Source organism: Micropterus salmoides, unplaced genomic scaffold, assembly GCF_014851395.1.
Source record: "Micropterus salmoides isolate LMB-PRFRI ecotype aquatic unplaced genomic scaffold, ASM1485139v1 Ms_hic_scaffold_22, whole genome shotgun sequence".
Lineage (NCBI taxonomy): Eukaryota > Metazoa > Chordata > Actinopteri > Centrarchiformes > Centrarchidae > Micropterus > Micropterus salmoides.
This window is the reverse complement of record NW_024041373.1, coordinates 15,821,297-15,839,443: the sequence shown is the minus strand read 5'-3', so window position 1 is coordinate 15,839,443 and position 18,147 is coordinate 15,821,297. Positions and strand designations below refer to the sequence as shown.

General features: G+C 41.6%; 1 protein-coding gene across 1 annotated transcript in view; it reads left to right on the top strand.

The window, feature by feature from the left end:
• Positions 1–11,611: 11,611 nt before the first annotated feature.
• The window catches only part of LOC119917187 (leucine zipper putative tumor suppressor 2 homolog), a 44,007-nt gene continuing 37,471 nt past the window's right edge, over positions 11,612–18,147 (top strand). The window contains exon 1 of the mRNA XM_038737342.1: positions 11,612–11,865. The gene's annotated coding sequence lies outside the window, so the exon portion shown is untranslated. The remainder of the gene's footprint in view (positions 11,866–18,147) is intronic.

Below are 18,147 nucleotides of genomic sequence, written 5' to 3'. Positions count from 1 at the left end.
TGCAGTACTAGATTTTACAGCACCTTCCTGAATTCTCCTCGCTCCTTCCTTCCTGATCAGGGCTGATGTAAGTTTTAATGGTGTTGCAATTTAGTGTTTGTTATTAGTCCAGGATCGACCCAGGGGCCTCCCTAACAATGTGAGTATGTTCTTTTTATGCTCCCAGCCCTTCTCTCTCTGAGTGAAACATGAACTACTATGAAGATGAAATGATGTACTCGTCCAGAGAGGCCACTTGGAGCCTTCAAGTCCTGGACAAACAGAGGGAAATAGTTGTGGGGTTCAGTGGAGGACATGGGAGGAGCATGACAAGCATGTTTTCAGCAAATTCTCAAGCTGTACACTGGAGAAATGAAAGGAAACAATAAATCCTAAATTATTGAATGCCTGTTGTGTGATTGAGGTTGATTGACCTCAAATCATCTCCAGATTTCCTCCCTTTTGACTGGCAAGGAGAAATAAACGAGGAGGAAAACTGAACCCTCCCCTCATTTCTTTCCAGTCCTTGTTTCTGCATCCAGCCCCGCACATGCTAATCTCTAATGTAATGATGGCCCATACACACACACACACACACACACACACACACACACACACACACACACATGCTTTGAATTATTTCTCAGGCCCCCACTGTAATAACACTTCAATATTTTTATAGCCTTCTGCTATTAAATAGAGCAGCCCTGACTGACCCTGTGCTGTTGGAAAAATAACGGCAGCCTTGCTGTCTCTGCTCACCGTTATCCTACTCGGAGAACCCGTTTTTTGCATTTTGATAGGAAAACACATGGCTGTCTAGAGAACACTGTGGACACAAACACAAAATAAAAAAGAGAGAGAGACGCGGAGGTAAAAAAAACAAAACAGGATGGATGGATGAAGAGCAGGGTTTAGAGACTCTAAAAACAGATGCTCCCTAGACTGGCCCTGTCGCCCCACATTAGTGCAGTGTACCTGCTTTCTTCTCTTCCTCTGTCATCCCTCCCTCTTCTGGCCTTTTCTCTACCTCTTACATGTACCTCTTACCTCCTGATGTACAAAGTATCTCTCAGTCCCCTCTCACCTCTCTGATGCTGCTTTTTTTGCTCAAAACCATCCTAAAACTCTTATGCAGTAGTCCTGCTTTAAACTCTACGAAGACCTACAAAGGACGATATCAGTTGATTTTTTAGAATTGTGTAAAAAATCTTGTTACACAATGGTCAAAATGGTTTTTGGCATTGGATGTGAATGGCCTCATCTTCTGGATCCATACCCGCCAACACTCCCTGGTTTCTCCCGTATTTCAAGGCTGTCTCCCGGTGCCCCACCCTTTTGTTGTTTCTTCCACCTTCCCAGTTTTAGGATGTTTGTCTAACGTAACCCAAGTTGCTAGATCATCTTTGAAACACAATCCACACACTACATACAATTTCAACCATCTGTCCCCCCTATTGAAAACCCACAACCCAGGCCAGCTAATTTCACTTTAGTTGTTGTCACAATCAGGGAAGGACTGTGTTTCCCCTAAAACTCTAAATACATCTGCAAATTTAAGCAGAGATGGAATGAACTGTTTGTTGCTTTCGGAAACCCAGAATGAGGGACACTGTGTCCATCTCCATTTCTAATTCCAATATTTTTCTTTTTGAGATAGGACATTGGACCAGTACCTTTGAAGCTTGCAGCATGCAGCAGTACCAAAGACAATGAGTTAGAGTATATAACTATGTCTTGCATTGAGAGGAAAGAGAGCCAGAATAGGACCCATGCTGGCCCAGCTTGGACTTAATTCTGCTCCTAAAGAGCTGGTTTGGACAAAATGGGACTGGTCTTTACCAAACAACGGAATTCAGAGACTGTTGTGTCCACATTGTTACAGAGACCTACCCCATCAACATCCTGGATCAAGCACTCGGCAGGTGGACCATGTTCCAAGCTGTCAGCGCAAGACTCCGGCAAGAGGAAGTGGACTCTGGGGTGTATACGTGTATGTATATATGTATATAAATAACTGTATATAGTGCTTTATTTTATTTTATTTTATATGTTACCATATTTTAAAACCAGCATTAAACAATCCAGGCTGGAAATCAGAATTGTTCACAATAGGGGTGAAAACAGATCAGTTTTGGCCTTACTTCGAGTCGACACTCTAATCGCCAGGCCCTAAGTGTATTAATTGTAAGTGTGTTTAAAATAAAAAACAGTAATTTCCTGGATACATTGAAAGGGAAAGGGAAGCTTTAACATCTAGCCAGATAGAGTTTGGATTATTTATGACCCAGTCATAAATATGGATGGTAAATGGAGTTGTATTTATACAGCACTTATCTGGTCTAGTGACCACTGAAAGCATTTTTTGACACTTTTCACATTCACCCATTCACACACACATTCATTAACTGATAAATGCTCACTCAACAGCAGTATTCACTCTGCAACGCCATCTTGTTGTCCGTCTCAACAATTGTTCAACAGACTGTGGCACAAACGTTTGTACAGACATTCATGGTTCATATGCAGACAATGAATCCTAATGACTTTGGACATCCCCCCACTTTTCCTCTAGCACCACTGTTAAGTTGACATTGACTTAAATGTCTTAACAACTGCATAGCCATGAAATTTGCTTCAGACATTCATATTCCCTTCAGGATCATTTGTTATCACTCTGGTGATCCCGAGTTTTTAATCACACACTACTTTACACAAACTTTCCTAACATCAGCATGTTAGCATGCTCCCATTAGCATTTCACTCAAAGCACTGCTATGCCTATTATGTAGCCTCACAAAGCCACTAGCATAGCTGTAGGCTCTTCCTCTTGTTTACATAGAAGATTTCAACCCTTTTTTCTTCAAGAGCACCAGTAAACACTCACAATAGAATACAATAGAAGGAGCCTAATTGTGTGGTATTTATACCACAAAGTCAATTCTCAATGTCTATTTATTTGTGGTCAGAGTCAGTGTTAACCCATTAACACTTACTCATTATTCGCAGCACACTTGCCTTTCAGACTTAATACCATACTTGTTTGTTCAATCACAATCCAGAAAGCTGGCGGTCTCTTCTTATCCCCAGTGGGTTAACATTTGGGCAGGGCGGCTGTGGTGATTGGCGAATTGGAAGATCGGCGCTTCAACCCCCGGCTACTCCAGGCGGCATGTCAAAGTGTCCTTGGGCAGGATACTGAATTGCCTCAGATGGCTGTTACATCGGTCTATGAATGCGTATGATTGTTAGTTTCTGTCTCTGAACATAGGTTCAGTGTGTGAATGTGATGTAGTGTAGATAGCGCTTTGAGTGGTCGCAAAGACTAGAAAGAACTATACAGAGCATCTACATTTGGGTCTGCTTTATTAGGCTGGGATGGAACAGCAGAAGATGAAAAGTTGAACATTTTCTGACCTTCATGTTTGTGGGCAGATCATCAGCATCACAAAGCCCTGTTAATTTATTGTCTTCTTACACAATATGCAAAGTACGTGTATGTGTGTGAGTATGATCCATTTTCTGGTAATAATGATGTCATGTGTGTCAGGCTTAGTTATATGTTTTCCATTTCTTGCTCAGGACAGGGGCTTGATCCTACCTCCTCCATTTGCAGGACTGTCTCCCTACCCTGTCATTACAACACACACACAAACATCGTTTTACAGTGACAAACAAAGAAGCTGTGCATGACTCACACTGAGTTCAAGGACACTGAAACGACAACATTTACTTCAGACATTCTGTAGCATTAGTGAGGCAGACACTATAAATTAATGTGTGTGTGTGTTCATGTACATCTGCTGAATGTCTGGAAACAGTCACGCTGTTTGCATTACCTCAGCCAACCAAAACATTTCCAGAGCTCCTGTTTTAGACTCATTCTGTTCCTCACACAGCCATGCATCTGTCTGCATGTGTGCTTGATTTTGTTGGAGATATTTTGCTAGATGTGTTGTGAATAAGTATGGAGACACATGCTTAACACAAACTGCTTTCTGAGGCATCTTTGTGTTTTGATCCTTGCACGTGTCAGTGTGAAAAGGTGTGGAGATGATTTAAGTGCTCTCCTGGAGCCACATCCTTGACCTGATGATATTAGAAACATGCTGGTATCTTGATATTGACACTGTGGCAGGAAGCAATAAGTCATCCACCATCAACATGTCACTGTCCAACCTTCAACAGATCCAATATTGTGAACCACAGGCAATCACGTAGAAACTTAAAAGATGCAAACAGTCAAAAACAATGTATATGCAATATAAATAACACATATTATGGATTTATAAAAGGGATCAGGAAAAAAAGGAGTTAAAGGTCTGAAGACAAATGCATTTGGCCCTGATTCAGATTTTAAAGGTCAGTAAACTCTGAATCCACCAAGGTCACTGAGGCACAAAATGTTATTCATGTAGTGCTGATGGCAGTGAACAGACAGCAAAAAAGTAAAATTACAACTGCTTTACTGATTGTTACACAATTTTAGTTTTTTTTTTCTCCAGTGTTCTCAATCATCATCAATTGTGCGGTAGTCTCGTCATTAACCTGCAGGGATGGAACATTTTCCTGCAACCAGATTTACACATGACAGCGGGCTGCCTGCAGCCTTTGCCTGACTAAAATAACCATCTGCACTGAGTTCTCTGGGACACGTGCAGTATAATTCACTGCCACCTACTACTAAATACACACACGGACACACACACATGCTCTAATCTGGGGTCGGTACACTTACTATGAGATGAAAGAGCACAAAACGGCTTTATTTCACATACAACCTACCAACTAAACCAAAGCTTTTGCGTGTATAGGTATGAGCTGGCTTCATCAGCTAGTGTGTTTGCATTCATTTTTTTCACTAGATGCTCCAGTGATCAATGAAATAAACCTATAGCATAAACAAGCCATTTTCGCCCACAGGACTGCCGCATACTGGATGTTATCCCCTTTTCATACCATTCTTTGTAAACCCTAGAAATGGTTGTGCGTGAAAATCCCAGTAACTGAGCAGATTGTGAAATACTCAGACCGGCCCGTCTGGCACCAACAACCATGCCACGCTCAAAATTGCTTAAATCACCTTTCTTTCCCATTCTGACATTCAGTTTGGAGTTCAGGAGATTGTCTTGACCAGGACCACACCCCTAAATGCATTGAAGCAACTGCCATGTGATTGGTTGATTAGATAATTAATTAATAAGAAATTGAACAGGTGTCCCTAATAATCCTTTAGGTGAGTGTATGTCTGTGGCAGTTTCTTTCTAGTTGCTATGACATTTACTCACTGTTTTTTTTCCATATCAATAATGTAGGATTATAATTGCACCCCTTTGAAGTGGCTGTTTAAATAATCCAGGGGGGATTGCTCTTGGCATCTAATTTTCGGCTCAGCGAGAAAAATCAGCTGTTGCAAAAAAAAAAAAACCTGAATGTAGAGGTTGAGGCTTAAAAGCTGTGTTAGCTACTGTAGGTAGTTAGCTTTAATCTGGTGGCCTGGAACATCACAAGGAGGTGCAGAACAGGGATGGTGTGCTCCAGGAGCTAATAATAGTGATGCAAAAGGTGAGAGATGCACATTTTATCCAAAGCGACTTACAATTGCTATATATATCAGAGGTCGCACGCCACTGGAACAACTAGGGGTTAAGTGTCTTGCTCTGGGACACATTGGTGGATGTGTCACAGTGGGAATTGAACCCCGGTCTCTCAATCAAAGGGATGTGTCTTATCCACTGCACCATCACCGCCCCTTGCTCAAAATCCAACTTAGTTAAGATGCAGTGAATCTTAGTCTATTAAAGTTACTGTTGATGGAGACGTACAGTTGATTCTCCCTTTATGATTTCCGAACGTTGATGTGAACATAATATTGTAGCTGCACTTGAAATGTCAACGTTAGGTTACATCATTTATGTGTAGCCAACCAGAAAAATGCGATAACAAAACTACAAAACAGAGTTTGACATGCAAGGTACATAACCAATGGCTGTTTTTAAAAGTGTATTATTATATTGAACTTCTTTGACGAGGAAAGATACTATACCAGCATTTTTAAGTTGAATTTTATTCTACTTTGGCGTTGGATGTGAGGGGATACATTGTAAAGGTATTTGCTTACTCAATAGTTTGCAACAAAAGAGAGTGCGAGCAAATCCTTCATTTAGAAAAAAGAGCTGAAATATTACAACAACGTTACTTTATTCTCCCACAAATGTTCAAAAAAACAATAGCTTCAGATAATTTATGAGCTTTGTCTCAGTACATAAGGGTGTTTTGTTTTAAAGGACATCGGAATGCAGAGAAAAATAAATCCATGCATGCATTTATAGTACAAAAAACGCTTTTACTGAAAAACACAGCAGGATCAGAAGGCTCTGCAGCAGGTGATTAAACTGCCCATAAGATCATTGGTACCCACCTCACGATCATCAGCGATATTGGTGAGGGGCCTTCACAGAGCCCAAAGGATACTAAAAGACAGTACCCATCCCAGCCACTGGCTGTTCACCCTGCTGCTTTCTGGGAAGAGATAGAGAAGTTTCTGCTGCCACACCACCAGACTACAGTGCAACTTTTCCCCCCAAGCTATCAGACTCTTGAGCTCAAATTCATCCTCAGCACTGCTCCATTGATTATACTTTATTTCTGTTTACCATTTTTATAATTACTTCTGTATTGCTGTATATTGTCTGCTATGTAGCATAAGGGAGTTACAACTTAATTTCACTTTGCAACCTATTGACAAATAAATCTACTTTCTACCCTTCTTATGGCGATGTTGATAAGGACAAAAAGGTCAATTTTATGAGTTCATACTGTCATTCCTAAAGCATGTTATAGTCCTATTTATCCATCCATTCATCGTCAACCGCTTATCCTGCGCACAGGGTCGCGTGGGGCTGGAGCCAATCCCAGCTGACATCGGGCGAAAGGCGGGGTACAACCTGGACAGGTCGGCAGTCTATCGCAGGGGTCGTATTTATATATATTTTTATAAATTATAAATTACATTTTTCCTGTATGCTGGTGTTTTGGCTAGGACAGGGTTCAGCTAGAGTGCCAGTCTAGCAGGGCATGGATGAGCATATGGGACAGTAATTAAAATGTATGAAAGTGCATCAGGATGGGGAATAAAAGGAAGATCAAAGTGGTGGCTGGCGAATGAATGAATTATCTGTGTGGTATTTTTTGCTGCACAGACATACTCCTAATGAGCATGTGTAGAATACTGATATTAAATAATCATCTTCAGTGCATGGTTTGAGTGAGCTGCCAAAGTCCTGAATGCAGCAACAGCAGCAGCAGCAAAGTATTTCACTGAATTGGACAGAAGCTGGGCTGTCGTACTGTTTTACAAGACCAACCTTGACAGTAAAGAGATGAGAGGCTCTGAACAGACAGCTGTATCAAAACAGAGATGAAGCCGTTTTCTGCCCCAGTTCTTCTGCTTCCCAGCCACACTGATTCTGCTTGTAGACAAAGAATTCAATATTGGATGAGCTCACAGGCTCAGACCAGAGCTGGAATCTGAGGTGTTTCATGCTACACTGCACTCTTATGATTTGACCATTATGGAAATATGTAAATAACCCTCCACAGGCCGTGCAGCTCTGGGACTAGAGACCTCTAATTGGGAGCATGACAGAGATGTCAGAATACTTGGTGAATTGTTATAGTGCAGAAAGAAAGATAATGGCATTTTTCAAAATCTCACGTTTTGTTTGGCAGAGTCATCCTGATGCACTTTGAGCTTCATTGTTTATTGAACAGCTAAAGTTTATCCACATGCCAAACGAGGAAGAGAGGTTGGACAAGTAAAGGTTGCTCTATGTACAAACAAAAGAAACCCAAAAAATCCAATAGTAATAATTGCCAGAAGCACACTGATATGTCTGAATCATGCAGAGGCTGGGGTCGGGATCTGGTCAGGTATCTGTTGGTGGATGAAGACCCTGAGGGGACAGAGCATGTGTGAGTCATATGATCCAGGCTTTTGGCCTTCACACAGACAGCCACAGACAGACCAAAGCGGATTGGAAACAAAGGCTCACAGTGTATTATTTCTGCCGAGGCATGAGCATGAGGAATTCTCCATTAATCTGTTTCATCTTGTTTTATGAAGCTGTTACACCAAACTGAGTGCGAGATGTGTCAGTTGAGTTGTTTCTCAGAGTCCCCCCTCTAGGAGCCCCGTGCCCGTTCTCACGGTATCAGTGCTGCTGCAGAGGCATAAGTGTACTTGACTAACACAGCGTGTATATACAGTGGAATACATATACAGTGTATACTACAGCAGCTGAGCAAGGGGAAGCAGACGCAGTTAAAACCAGGAGACAAATGTTTGATTCCACCCAAAGTGTGGTACAAAACATTAACTTGGACGGCTTCTAATCAGTGTTTGAAACATTTTAATGTCTGCTATAACACGACACATAATTGATCTTAACAAGACTAAAGATCTAAGAGTCTACAGCATCTTTACTCCACTGCTACTTGTGCACTGTGGTGCTTTGAGCTAAATACTAACATCAGGGCATTCTGATGCAAAGCAAGTATAATATTCACCATCTACAGCGTGTTAGCATGCTAGCATTTACTAATTAGCATTTAGCACAAAGTGCAGCTGAGGCTGATGGGAATGGTATTAGTATCTGGACATAAACAAAGGTATTAGACAAATAAGAATTTTGACCTGATGATAGCGCTTGATGAAAAGTCCAAGGATCACCAAAGTTATCACAGTTCATCCTGAGGGGGGAGTAAATATCTGAATCAAATTTCATGGCAATCCATTCAATGGTTGCTGAAATTTTTCACTCAAAAGCACAAATGCAAATCTGCTGGTGGTGCTAGAGTAAAAGTCAGAGGTTCAATAAAGTTATAAGTAATCCTCTGGGGACCATGCATGGCTGTACAAAGTGTCGTGTCATCCATCAGATATTTGTGGAGATATTCTGACATCACCATCCCTAGAGCCACACAGCTAGCATTGTTAAAAACACACCATTTTAGCAAAAACATTTTAGATAAGCAGGACTTTTCTCTGCTTTGCACGAGCATCATCCTCCTCACAGTGATTATGAATGCTGCCGAGGGCAAGGACTTCTTTTAGAATACACACTTGAGCACACTATGCAAACACACACACACAAACACACAGACGTACTTTGCATATTGTGTAAGAAGACATTAAACTAAAAGGGCTTTTGTGATGCTGGAAAAACAAGAGAGATGCTCTACCCACAACCATGAAGCCCAGAAAATGTTTGACTTTAATCTTCTGCAGTTCCATGCAATCCCGCCTAATGAAGCAGACCCAAATGGGAACCCACTGGGGATAAGGAGAGACTGCAGCACATTTGCACGTTCATTTCAGCTGGAAATCATATTAGTGTTGTAGGCTGCCGAAGCCTGAAGTTGAAATGAACCATGGAGATGATTTAAAGGAGCAAGGGCTTTAGAAAAGAAGGGCTGTGATGGTGAATCGGGAGGGTGGAGGCTGAATATGACCAAGAGGGAAGAGATGGAGTTCATATTCAGTGGCTGAAACAAGAGATGAAGATTACTGTACAGAGCGGGATTAGGTGAGAAAAAAAAAGCAGAGGTGGCGGACAATCTGGTAGGACAGATGAGCAGGAGGAGAGTTGGGGGTTATGTACTTGGCATTGGTGCAGGAAATAAATTGGTATGTTGTAGGCTGAGGCGGAGAGGTCATGTGGGGTTCAGAAGTGACAGGGCTCCTGAATATCCTTCTCCTCAGGCAGGAGACTGAACATCAAAGACATAAGGCTATGCTGTGGTGTCTGCAGCATAAGATGATTTAAAGCTGCATTTTGTTGAAAAATTATAATAAAATAAATGTTTCTATTATGTTTGAGCTGTTCACACTTGTGTGGGATGCTACACTGCAGAAGTATCCACCTCTAATGTCATAAAATATTTCTTAAAACAATGCAAAAAAGTCTTTACAAGTGGACCAATAATAGAGAGATGACAGAAAATAAGGGGAGAGGGGGAGAAGGGTTGAAATGGAACAAAGGTCCAGAGGTAGATTTAAACCAGGGACCAGTCCCTGGTGCGTAGGCCACTGGGAAACACACAATTTTCCTAATACAAATAGAGTGATTTGAATTATTCTGACATTTAGCAAGATATTTGGTCTTGTTTTTAGGAAAACAAACATTCCTAAAACAAGAGAAACTGCACTGAAAAGGTTTTCTTTTATCTTTACTTTCTTTTTTTAAGAATGTAGCCAATGTATTTATGTATATATAAATGTATCATGACTGGCCTGTCTATCACACCTGCAGGATGTCAGTATGCTCAGATAACTCTGTATGGACAACACAAAATCAACACATTACTCTATAGGTATTTCAGCCATTCATTCAGCTCCACTTTCATAGATGAATCAGGCAGGTGGCAGACTATTGTCTTTAGAATAGAAGACCCCATATTTTGTTTCCAGGCTGGTTGAGTGGACAGGAGGCAGTGGGCGGGAATCTCTCAAGCTATGAGTTCAAAGCAAAATTAAGCAAATAAGGAATTCACCTGTAACCAGCTGCATGAACCCGGGTACTACTTGTTGTGAGGAGACTAACCAGTGAAACAACAGTGCCTTTCAGTAACCTTTTAGGCAGAATTTAAACCCTACAGTCAGTTTCATAATTTACAATATATGGTCTCACAGTAATCTAGGATAATGGTTCCAATCTGCGGTATGGACTCCACAAGGGATCTCAAGATAAATCTGAGGGAGTTACTTTCTAAGTAAATGTAGCTTTTTTTTCTGGTGAAATAGCCTACTGATACTTTCCCCCTACAGGGGTTTAAACATCCTTTAAATGAAACCATCTGAAAATAATAAAGTCAATCTGTGGTAAAACTGCTCTATGCATATGTGCAACCACTGGTCTAAGACATGAATGTAAAAGCCTTAGATGGAATAATAATTTATGTTGTAAATCATGCTAAAGAATAACACAACTTCCACCCAGAACAAGCAACCAGCCCATGAGGCATTTAAACAACCATGTTGATATTTTCCCCAGAATAACTGCAAATGAAAACAATACTTGGAAACCAGTAACTGTAAAGGTATTTCAAAAGAATTTTACTTTACATTTGCCTGATTGGTGGCCCCTGTGGTGTCCCAAAGGAGCCACTTGGCATAGGCTATGCCTCAGCCAATTCTTTTAAAAGATGGTTACATTGAAAAACCATTGTTCTCTCCTGTTAAGCTAAACTTTTTAATTTTGTTTTACCTTTTGGCTCCATCTTAGGTCCACCTCTGTTGAATATTTATTTAACATTATATCAAATGGTACTCATCCTGATTTATTCTATCTACAAAACTGCAAATATTAGCTTCATATTTGAAATAAAGAAATATATCAGAATATGTAAAACCAATATGCACCGGTAAAGAATAACTCTACTTTATTATCAATAGCTTACAATTAATACATAAACATCCCCTGGAGAAACTGCTTCATCGGTCGTTGCAGCACCCCCTTGCGGACCCCTATGCCTTTCCTTCTCCGGTCCTAAACCTTTTTGTTGTGGATCAGTAGTCGAGCCCCTGCTGGAGCAGAATGTCAGCCCGCCACGCAGAGCAGCAGACCGGACTGTGCCGGTGAGAGCACCAAACACACTCACCCTGGGCAGCAGCGGCGGATCATCAGCTGCGGGTGTACCGAGCTGCTGTGGACTTGGGTTTGGAAACAGGACTAGAGCGTAACTACAAAAAGAAAAGAAGAGTAGCTTTTTTAAAAGCCTGGTTGCTGTTTGAAAAAAAAGTTGTGTTCGCAAAGACAAGGCGACCAGATACTACGAAATAGGCTATTGCTGCACGGGCTGCTTGTAAAGAAGATCTTGCTTAAGGTGAGTAGACTACGCAGCGTGCAACAGTGATTTAGTCTGGGAAAGTCTGTTTTTTTTGTGTGTTTTTTTTACAGGAGTAAAGTTATTGGCTTTGCTGTAAAGCTATCCCGTTATAGAAGAGAATGAGAGGAACTCATTTCATGATGTTGGCTAATTCGTGCAAACCTGTCCATGAACAAGCGTGGTTTATAGCCAAAAATGCGGGTTGATGATACAAAGTTATGGAGCTGATGGTGCTGCCCTTAAGAGCATGCATGACTTAGTCTGCATGATAAATTGGTTGCTGATAGTTTGACTTGACTGAGTGATTAAATCACTTGAGCAGTAATCTGTAGTTGATCCAGTTGAATACAGAGACTTAGTTTCCCACTGGTTTGCCAATTTATTGCACTGAATTCAGCTGTTTTTCCCTCAAGAACTGGTGTGTGTGTGTGTGTGTGTGTGTGTGAGGGAGGGAGAGAGAGAAAGAAAGAGGGAGAAGGGGTATGAGGGAGAGACACTGGAGAATAAGCATTGCTCTGTTGTCTCCATCCAGCTGTTTCAGTGAATGGGGTTTTGGCATGCCCCTTGCAACTCACACACACACACTTGCAACTGCTTTTGCATACTACTTATCTTGTCTTTTCTCTCTTGATATCTGCGGCTGAGAGGATGAAGGAAACATGATGAAAAGGAAAGGTCACACAAAGAGAGAGAGACCTTAGTGTCAATTGTTTTATGCTCTCAGGGCCTACTTTTATATATGGATTAGTTAGTAGTTGAACTGGAAACGCCCAAGATCTTACTGGACAATAAATAATCCCCTGCAGGAGCATATATAAACGCTGAAGGAGCAGCAGCATGCCTCCTTCTCATCTGTGGTGAACACCCTCCCTGTAGCTGATTGATGGTGTGGACGTCATGTTGTCACAGTAATAAGACTTTAGCTGAATGCAAAGATTAAGACAACCACACATGGATGCATGCACGCTGCAAACGTGGATTCGTATATGTTCTGCACACACATGCTCCCTCCTCTCCTGCGCGGATGTTAACTTAGTGCACAGGCATCACGCCACCTCACTTGGAGACCCTATATCATCCTGCCCTGTCACCACAGCACATACAGAGAGGGAGAGAGAGAAGGGGGGGGGGGGGGTATGGTGGTGGGAGGTGATAACCAAGCTGTCAGCTGATCAGGATTGGAGCTGCTAAGAAGGTGGACGGAGAGCAGGTAGGGGGAGGAGGGTGTAAAGCTGAGGGATCATTTTTATCACATGGCAGCCGAGCGAGAACATGACCAAAGTCATGGTCAATGTGTTTTGATGAGTCTTTTTTTTTTGCTCCTGCTTTGCATTTTCTGTCGAATAAACCAACTTCTCATCAACTCAGCTCATGTCTAACATTGAGTTAACAAATATGTGTGAGTCGAAACAAGAACACAGCCAGAGGCACAGTCACAGCTGATGCACATCTGCCAGTACTTGCTCCGAAGACGCTGCAACGTTAAGGACATGCCTACTGTTCAAAATGTCGCGGCATCTTTTGCAGCATAATATGCTCATTAGATAATCTCAGCTGAAAATAGCACAAAAATGCGCACACAGGGGCACATCTGTGCACTGGGGAGCACTCTTGCATAACAAAGGAAAATCCCACATTAAACTGATATAGATCTATATGTATATAAAGAGAGAGAGAGAGAAATCAAATCCACACATGTGATGCTCAATTAGCAAAATGCCTCTTAAGCCATCTGGGATTGAAATGATGACGGGCTGCCACTTCATTTCGCTGCAGCGACAGTGTTGATGTTGAGTGGTGGATATAATTAAAAGCATGCAAGTAGCATTTCGGTATTTAATTCATTGTCACCCATCATGCTGTAACTTGGGGTCTATCTAAAAGCCTTACACAACAGAAACACTTCACACTGGTCTTATTAAAGGCCACGTAATACTGAGTGTTCATGTGAACAGTCCTGTGTTCTTTGAGGGAAAAGAAGCTCAAGGAGATATGTTTTCTCAGTTTTGCTTTCTCCGTAACCCATTTCATGTCTAAAGTTACATGTCAGACAAGCAGGTCTGTTTGATGCTATGTTACAGTTCAGTGTCACCTGTGTAGTTTCAGTTTTGTTTCTAGATACAGTTTGTGGGAGTAATGTTGGTTCTGACATCCAGCTTTCCTTCGGATTCCCCTCAGCTGTAATGTGTCTAACAGCGGGTGCATCATTGAGATTCCGTCAGAGTTTCTCATTGTCAGCCCATTAAAACGGGACAAGAGCAAGAGCACAGCAGGGGAGAGACAATCTGTCCATCAGACTCTCTCACTCACACACACACACACACACACACACACACACACACACACACACACACACACACACACACACACAATGACTAACCCTGTATGTGGGACCATAATTAGTGGCTGCCTGGGCTTGCGGTGACCTTTCTTTTCCTGCTTTTAAAGGCCCGATAAGTCATTGACCGAGATATTATACAACAGATTAATTATTTGCTACTGACAAGTTTCAAATATACAGTATTCTGTAGCTGTAACTTTTTACATGAAGCACACACACACACCCACACACACACACACGTGAGTCACTTGTAGATGAAATCCATTGACTTGCATTGCAGAGATTTTACTGTGGCCACAAATAAACAAAGCAACATTCCTCTTGTAGAAAACACTGACAGATTGGAGGAGGAGATGGTTCCTCTTACATCAGCTATTGAATATTTCCAAATAAATACCCTCTTAGCTTTAAAATGCTTCCAGAATTCAGCATTTAGCATTTCTCGTGTAACATTGATGTCCGCGCTCGTAAAGGAGAGAGAAACTGTTAACGTAAACATATTCCTTCTAAACTGCGAAGCATAAGCATTATTTTGTTTTGTGGACCTGAATGGAACTTGATTGCCTAAATACTTACTCAGGCTTCATACAGAGCCATTTATCTCATTGCTGTGTACGTTTCAGTTACCAGAGGAAATTATTTATTACACCACATGATGATTTTTAATTTAATTTCCAACATTGGGTTGTTTTACTCAGTGTTAAATTACAGCCTGTTATGAAACAGCATCAAGAAATATGTCTTAATTTTTGTTAGTTCCACTTTCTGACTTTCCTTGATAGTTTACACAAACACAAACAACGGCTTCATTAACTGTTTTGACTGTGAAATTATAGATTTTAGATCAATTTAAGAGGCCTAACTGCTGAAAACATGTAATATAACTTAATTTCCTCATTAAATATTTAAGCACATCTGAGGAATTTTTTCCAGAGATAACACGTTTAGATCGAGTTATTGATAGGTCAACTCATAGTGAAATCAGTGAATTCTTAAGCTGATGATACACGGGGCAACTTTTTGAGCAATGTTGCTGGGCAATCTTGCTAGTGGAAAGACCGACTATGTTTTGAACAGATAGCGACGGATGCGGGGCGGGTGGCGGAGTGGTGGGGGAAGGGGATTACGGTAGTAATCTTTACTCATTACCATTGACGGCAACATTGCCCTGCACGATTGCGCTAAAAGTTGCTCTGTGTATCATCAGCTTTACAGTAATGTTGCACTGGGAAATGTAGTCAGTGGGCAAAACCCCCAACAAGTGACATGTGGTGATTGTTTCCTGCAAACACATGGATGCACAAACTGTCCATTGCAAGAATGAACACAGCCTTAAACGAGATAGAACGAGGACTTTTTGCATTTCCGACCCTGTATAACATGAAAGACAGCTGAGCTGTTTCAGCTTTACAAGGCGCTTTGTTAATCTCACAAATCTCTCAAAATGAATGAAAGAAGTGTTTACCACTCTGACATTTTAAATCCAGGTTATTCAGACCCTAACATTATGCAGACTGTCCAATTACTAATAGAAAGACATTTCATTAGGTGAGTGATTGCAGTGAGGCCATCACTTGTGTACTGACCAGGTTTGTGCAGTGCACTTAATCTCAAATACAGTCATCTCTGCCATGAATAGAAAAAAGGAAGGAGGACCGAGAAGGCTTTTTTGAGAGAGTTTAATGCTAATTAGTAAATGTTTTATGCTAACACGCTAAACTAAGATAGTGAACCTCTAAACGTTAGCATTTAGCTCAAAGCACTGCTGGGCCTTAGCATGTCTTATCTATAACTTAAACTATCTAACTGAAGAGGAATATGGAGCTACAGTATGGGACCTCACCCAGACATCTGCCTATTCATCATCCCCAAGGTGTGGCTGTACTGACTTGGGTGGACTTCTTCTGTCATCGTCAGGCTGTCCTCAGTCTCAGCCTGTCATTAGCATGTCATTGGCAGAAAACACCCAAATGCAGCCATAAAATACCCCATGAACTCGCACATTGCTGGTCTGTTATAATGCTTTTGCAGAGCCTTTTCCAACCTGAAAGGAGACTCAAAATGTCTTTTTTTGTTGTTGTTGTTTCTTTTTGCATAAGTAGATTGCAAATCAATTAAATTATTGTTGGAATCTGATAGCTGAAATGGCAGGCACAGATGGGCTCTGAAAGCCATTACAGTCTGTAAGAAGAGACAGAATCAATGCAAAGTGGAATAAGTATAATGGACATTAGTATGCAGAGCTCTGGCATAGATCACATAGAACCAGGAGTGTTGAAGTCTGCTAACTGCTCCAGTTGGAGCTATCTAGTTTCAGGAGCAGGACCACCTTAATCATGCCACATCCGGCTTTCCTGTAAATACCCACCTAACCCTGCACCCCTCCTTCCCTACTCATCTCTCCTGTGTCTCTTCTGTCTCCCCCTTCCTCTCCTTCCTCGTCTCTGTTGAGTCCTGAGGGGGGTCTGTTGTTCCCGGGTTCTACTGCAGATTCCCCTCTGAATTTTCCCCACAGTGCAGCAGCAAACCAAACAAATACAAGCGAGTTCCGGCCTGGCACACAATATTTTTGGTTTTGTTAATAAATAGTTTAAACGCATCTTGTTGATGGCGTTGTCCTTGCTAGTGAAACATCCATTAGAAGGCCGATCAAACTGTGTTTCTCAAAATGCATTTGTTTGTTCACCGCGTCTCAAGGATAACCTAGAAAAACATTTATTACTCACTGAAATTACAGTTTGAAGCTCTGTTTATGTTACAATGCTCAAAAAATCACAGGTATTATGTAAGTAGATATCAACCTTGGAAGTGTACAAATGCAGCAGCTGTCCTGTGTGCCAAATATGAGCACCATCATGACATGACATGGAAACAGTTTTCATCCATTTGAGCAAAGCACTCCTTCTCGACTTCCGAGGAGAAGCTAAAGTGGCCTCATATGTCACAAAGCGTCACTGCACTGCTGTCAGGAAGTTGATGTACGAGGGCCGAAATGGCCAGTGCTGAAACAGCAGACCACACACACACACACCCACAGATACACACAAACACAAGATTGATGGATGAAACAAGTGTGATGTCCAGAATTGAGGCTCATTGCCTGGTAGCAGAGAAACAGTTTTAGGAGGTCGAGAGACGACTGGCTGGAGACGACCTGCAGCTGCAACAATATCTAGTATCTTTGAATTGTTCAGTCCAGAGACATTTTTCTTCTTCTAGCTTGCAATCGGAGAATAAATCCTCTGTCAGAGTTGAGCTTTCTATTTGACTAACAACCCAGCTTCCTTACAAGTGAGAAAGCCATTGATTAAGCTGTTTGTTGATTTGCCTCTATTGGAAACCTGATTTGTGCCAGCAAGGGAAGCAAAACATGAATCATTGATCTGGTTTAAAAGCTCATCGGATCCTGCTGGTTTGGTTTGGCTGTAATTTTTGAGAGGAGCCTCTCAGATATGATTTTGTCTGTTTGTCTTTCTGATTCCTCAGATTTCTTTCTCAGCCCTTGTCTGAAACAAGTATCTCAGCAGAATTGAATCAGTGCAGAATGTTACAGCGGGGCACCTCTGAGATAATACCATAAGCAAAGATCTGTTGACACCCAGTTGTTTGGACATGTGTCTGATTTATAGATTAGATTTCCTCCACCCTCTTGGCCAGCTACTTCCCCTGTGTGTGTGTGTGTGTGTTTTACTCGGCAGAGTGAAGCCAGCTTGGAGGATGCATCTGCAAGATGACCCCTCGGCACAGTGCGTACCACACAGCGCCCCTCCCCCATTCCTGAATCAGCTGACTAGGCAGGGAAGTTTTACCCATGTGAAAGTGTTTGCATCATGACCCCAATGTATCTCTGCATAAACTATGGGAACGATCCCTTCATTTTAATTGCTGACAGATGTTTCCCCCACTGTCGTTCATGCCTCCATTTCTTTCTTTCTCAT